The sequence below is a fragment of the Chaetura pelagica genome, unplaced genomic scaffold, assembly GCF_000747805.2.
Source record: "Chaetura pelagica isolate M959 unplaced genomic scaffold, ChaPel_1.0 scaffold188, whole genome shotgun sequence".
Classification (NCBI taxonomy): domain Eukaryota; kingdom Metazoa; phylum Chordata; class Aves; order Apodiformes; family Apodidae; genus Chaetura; species Chaetura pelagica.
The window spans coordinates 858,899-865,285 of NW_009954196.1; positions in this window are offsets into that span (position 1 = coordinate 858,899).

Below are 6,387 nucleotides of genomic sequence, written 5' to 3' on the forward strand. Positions count from 1 at the left end.
AAGTGTTTTTGATTTCTGTATGATCTGGTGTGCCTGTTTCTGACATGGGCTTGGGAAGATACTCTGTTGGCAACTGTCAAAGAAAGCTTACTGTTCTAAACAGATCCCTGTCATAAAGTTTCCTCTTGTTTCATGATGTGGTTCATGACCCCAGACACACACAGTGAATTTCACTGGAGCTGGGGAAAAAAAAAATCACCACAAAACCCACACACCTATAAAAGACAGCAAAGAAGTGAACAATTAATTTTGGTGCTAAAAGCATGTAAATAGCAACAATGTGGACAAAGGATAAACCCTGGAGTTCTTCCTATCCCTTGTTGAAAGGATATACAGGAAAGTGAAATGGTCTGTGGGAGAAACCTGTCAAAATGTGACACAATTGAATGGAAAAATTAAATTGGTACTTAAACTTCAATGTTACTGCTTTTGACCTTTTGATTAGTTCTTTACTGAATAGAGATTTAAAGCATCAAACGATAAATTTGGTCTCAACTATAACCAGCTAAATTAAGTATCAGCTCCATTCTAACAGTAATGTGGAGCTAATTGTGGTCTTCTATATGTTGAAGTCCTGGCCCTGCTATTCCATCAAGTTCTGTAGCCTGCCTGAAGCTTTGCATTGCCTTAGTTAGGAGAGCTGCAAAACCATATCTACATAGTTTAAAGATGACTTAATACATACACAGATTACATTCAGTTGTGCTGATGATAGCAGTGAAAACATCTATTTGATACACATAGAGAATCAATTGTATGTGCTAATTTCTGTGTCACAGAAGAAACTACTGGTTTTACCTGTATATAGGTAAACAGGTTTGTGTATTTGCATTGTTTTGTCTTTTACTGTAGCACCTCATCTGTGTAAATTTGAAGGAGGCTTAGGACCAGAGCAGTCCTAGATGCAGTCCTAAGCAGTCTTAGATGATTGTTTTTCTACTCCATGCAGTTCTAATGAAGCCATTTACAGGAGCAATCATTGTTGAGCCAGGTTTTAACTTCTGAATTTAGAAGCATGGATTGAACACATAATTCCTTTAGCTCTAGACAGAAATGCTAAGCAGTAGAATTCAATAAGTCTTTCAGTGCCCTTGAAACTTAAATATCTCATGAACAGTTTAAGTCAAGTGAGAATTGCTTAGATGGAAATCTGCTTGTATGAACATCAATATAACAGGAGACACAAAGGTCCCACGCTCTACAGTAATGGGAGCCAGTCATCTCTGGTTGATTCCTTGGGTATGTTGCAATCTTCAGGTGTTTGAGCTTCCAGCGTGTGTGATGGGTTCAAGAATGTGCAGATGCTGTGAGGCCATTTCCAAAAGGATCAAAACTGTTCCTAATTCCTCAATGGAAGTTTTACTAAAGGAAAAGAAGACAGAGAAAAATTGTCTCTAGCAATGCTTTGTTTATTTAAAAAATCAGAAATAGATATGAAAGAGGGAACTAACTTGGATTGTCCTTCTGCAGGTCGCTACTCTGTAGAGATTGGTAGGTGCCAGGAAAAGATTACATTTATCCATATGCACCAAATGCATAGTCTAGCTTTTTAATTTTACTGTAATATCCCAAAGTTTCCAAGAATGCTGTAGCTGCCTTACCAGCTCTTAAAATACTTGATACTTAAGTCTCTAAGATTTGAGAATAAACTGCTGTCCTTATCTTGCAGTTCAATTAAGTATGTACAGGTGTGACAAGCTGACAAAGGTTGCTAAAATGAAAACTGGACAGAAAGGAGTAAGTCTGGTAGCAGTAGAGATTATTATGCACCTGACAAAGGTAAAGTTACATTTTAGTAATTTTAGTAATCACTACTTTATTTCTCTTGTAGCTGAAATACTGTCTTTTTTCCCTATTTATTACAGTACCTTTGAAGAAGACAATGCATTTGCATGTGTTGTAGTCCTTATTATGATCATAATGCTTTATTCTAATTTTTAAAAACCCTTCACAATTTCTATGTCTTCTTCCATTTTAAAGTTAAGTACTACAGCATTTAGGTTTGTGGTAAGAATAGGAGATACTGAATGGCATAGTAAGTGAACTGTGGGAAAGATGTAATTTGATTTTAGGTATAGCAGGTGAATTTAGGAGATAATGTAATTCTCCATAATGTAGCTATTAACTGCTGCTCTGGGCGAAAATGCTATGAAAGATTCATAGGACCCAAATTTGATTTCCTTTAGAGAGATAACAGTTCCTGACTCTTAAGAACAAACAACTTCACCTAAGAATTGTTAAATTCTTCAAAATAGAAGGCTAAATAAAAAAACCAGAGTATAGGCAAACTACAGTATCCAAAGAGGGACTTGGGTGTCTGTACCACACTCAAAAAGCTGTTCTGTCTTGTGACTGTGTCATTTGCATTCTTTGTTTGCATGTGGCAAAAGGCTTTGGGAGGAATTGATGCAGATGAGTGATAGCATCTGTAACAATGATATGGCAGCCTTCTTGGTGCTCAGTATTCCACATGCTCTTTCTATTCCCTCTAGAAATTAACTAGGCTGGTGAGTCACCGTATTTTAGGAGGGTGCTTTTTTGGGTGTCTCTGTTCTATACAAGAAAATAAAGGGAATGTACATGAAAACATGTTACGAGTGCTGTACTAATGAAGATAGTAAGTAACTTTTCTTGCTCAAGAAGTAACTCTTTATACAGGACACGTGCAAGGAAAGAATAGAAAGTGGAGTTTATTGGTAAGAAAAATGTTTTTTTCTTACCAAAGCTTCTCAGTAAAACTCTTGGATAAGTCCTTCTTTAGACCAAACTCCAGATCAAAGAATTTGGAAAAACATTATTGTTTTCTTTCTCTGAATCACAAACAAGGGGTTTGTATCTGAAAATTGTGCACAGATGAGCAAATCCTTCCAGTAATTTCACCCTGGTTAATTCCAGTCCAATACCTTCCCATGAATAGTTGTTAATTTCCCACCGATTATTAGGTGTCTTGCTTGGTCTTTTAACTTGTAATCTTAGCTCGTGTTAGATGAAAAAAAGGTCTTTATTTTGAAATGTTGGAAAAACAATACTGGAATAACAATACTGGAAAAACAACCAAACCTTGTTATCATGTACTGCCCTTGTTCTTGTGCTTAATTGGATTTTTCTACGAGTTTAGAATATAAAATATTTCTGTTGTGATTGTCCCTATAAAATCCAATGTATATGAAGTGAATGTGTTTGCTTCAGACTGAACGTTTTAATTCTCATATACTCATTTCAGACCTAGATCCCAAATTGTTCTATAAAAGGGGTTCTGTGTAAAGAGCCTAGCTTGCAGGTAAGGAAAGTAAGTCAATGACATGAAATAGCTGTGTAGAAGGTGGCAAGAAACAGAAGATGAGCCTTCTGTCTGTGTTTGTTAGCTATCCTTTAGAACATCTGTGAAGACTGGTAACATCCCAAAAGCTAATATAATCAGAAGCTCTTCCTGATTCTGTATTGCCTTCTTTAAAAAAAACAAACAACAAACAACAACAACAAAAACTGGTTACAATCTGTCCATTGTTTTCTGTAGCCTTTGTGTATGTTAATGACACTGGGAGCAACACATACATGAATGTGGAAAAGATGCGACTCTCCAGCAGTAAAATCCAGACCTTACATAGATGGAAAGATGTACTGCTTCTCAGAAACTCCAAAGCCTGATCACCTCAACTCTGTTGTCTCTGTTGGCCTTACCTTGTCATTCACAGCCACTGTCTCCTGGTGGCAGCTACGTATATCCCATTCTGAATTACCGTCTTCACAAGTTTTACCATCTTCACAAGTGCTGAGAAGGAGCCTGTAATGATTTTTTTTGCTAAGAAAATATGTTGAACCTATGAATTTGCTGAAATGAACCACATGGTGTTTTGTGGAGTTGGTCTTGGCAATACCTTAGCTATTAAAAAGAAAATAATAACTAGTAATCCTGTTCAATAAAAGCATTTAGTTATTATACCAGATATTTTATTATGTAGAGCAGTAGTGGTATAGACAATCAAAGGCAAGAAGAAAATCAATTTTGATTCAGTTAGCCTCAGTAAATTGGAGAAATGGAAGCAGTTGTCTTGGGGTAGGCTGGTTCTTAAGAGGATGCACAGTGGAGTTCCCCTGCTGCTGAAGAGTGAAAAAAACCAATCTACTTAGAAGAAACATGAAACGAGATTTTAGAGTCAAGCATATTTAGTTAGTTACAGAATACCAAGTGGCTTTGATATCATTGTTTTAAAGGTACAGAAACTGCATTGAAATCCACTTTTCCAAATCATGGGTAAAAGCTAATGAAGGTTTTGTGTCACAGTAAATAAAACAAGAAAATACCATCTAGAGAAACAGAAAAAAATTGTAAATTATTTTCATAAGACAAAAATATATTGCTGCATCACTGATTTTTATATTTTTTGTTGTTGCAATGAATTTTACTAAGCTGAGTAAATTGTAATGAAAACATTTTTAGAAAGTTTCTTTTATCTTAGAGAATCATACTTCTGTGTTATGCTGAGATTTTTGAAATTCTTGGATTTTCACATACTGAAATTTCTTAAATCTTGTAAAGTTAGTCACAGAACTTTTACTGTCTCTCTTTGTCTCTAATTTTCTATATTCTTTTAAGTCTACAGGAAGTTCTTGACAATTATAATAAGCTATTAACAATATAATACAGATCTCTTTTTGGTTGGAAAAATGTTGGTAGTGGTTTGCAGTAGGTAAGTGCTCACTACAAGTAAGTGACGGTGTAATTTGTTTGAAATTTCCTTTTACAAACAGCAAGCTCAAGAGCAAAAAATTATTCTATAGTGATTAATGTTCTTGTATTAAAAAGCATGGTCTCTGTGCCAACAGAGAAATTGTTCTCCATTCAGTAGAGATTTTATAATATTTCACCTCATTGATATATTAGGGAAATCAAAGCTGCAGCTTCTGCTGAATTGATAAGTAATTAGATGGCGTGTATAATGCCCTCTTGACCCTTTTTGTTGTGGTTTGGTTTGTGTGGTTGGTTGGTTTTTATATCAGTCCAAAAAAATTACTTCTTAATTTCTACTGCTCTTGCTGTTCCAGTCACAGCTAGATCTCTGGTAGCTTGTCTTACCATAATGAAAAATCACTTAGCAGCTCAAATGAGTGACATTTGTTGATAACAACAAAGGGCTTTGTTCATTGAAGTACTCATAACAAATTTCTCTTGAACTTCAGGGAGAGCTTTGGGTATGCAAGAAGCATAAATTTCTATGATTTCTAAATATGTCCATACTAAAAAATGTGTCTTTGAAGATGTCTTCTGCCAAGATGAACTTAGAAACCGTTGTGTCACTGTTGGACTTGCACTGTGTGTAACATTTTGCTTGATGTGTTAGGCAGGTATGTCTGTGCTGCACAGTGAGAAATGTGTTGAGAGAGCCATGTACAAGCTCAGATAAACAGGGCAGTTTATGTTCACAAACTGTGTATGCAGGAGAGAAGGACAGCCATAGGGATAGGGCAGTCAGCCCGAATTAGAAAAGTGTACTGTGTTATGAAATGACAGGTTCTCTTTGTGACATGGTGATAGTGTATCTCCATGAAGTGTTAGTATTATGTATTTGCATAGGAAGTATTGGGCACAGAATTTTTTTTGTCTTAAATGTATATGGTACTGGAGCTTATGATGCTGCAAACGGGTTCTGTCGTAATTGTATTCTGGCACATTTGGGTTAACAAATGGTCACAGCAAGCTGAACCTACATTTTATATTTTATCTGAAGAATTATAACAGCAGCACCATAACGTAATACTGCTTCAATATAGTCTCCACAGCACCTTATCAGTTCTGGAAGACTTTTTAATCACTCACTTTTAGCTCAACTCCTATTTCCTAGTCTACTTAGCCATGCTGAGGAGAAAGCTCATAAAGTAAAACACAGCAGAGGACTGTCAGTCTATTTATAAGGCAGATCTCACCAGTGCAAATTAAGGGTACCTCTTAGCTGATGACTAGATGGATGTCCAGATACATCTAGGTGCTATATTGGTATGAGACCCAGGTAAGTAACATCCTTTCTCCACCCTCTTATCTTGTATGTCCACATACGGAGAGAATGGAAGTCCTTCTTAGGGAAAAGTCAGCTGGAGGGACTGGGGACAAGTATACCGAGAATACAGGGTCAGGTGATGCGGAGAGTGGATGACGTCTGGTGACAAGAAAAATGGGAAATTTGCTGTTTTACCTACACATGAAAAGGGCAAGTAGAATAGGTGGGTGACTACTGTCCGTCATGCCTACCCTCTGATTTCTGGTAACCCCACATGGATTTGGAGCTATAGAGGTACTGGAACTTAGGGAATTGAAAGAAAGCAGCAGAAAAGAACCCCTGTAGTGTGGGAAGGATGGGCTGGGGAACATGAGAAACTTGCCAAGTTGAA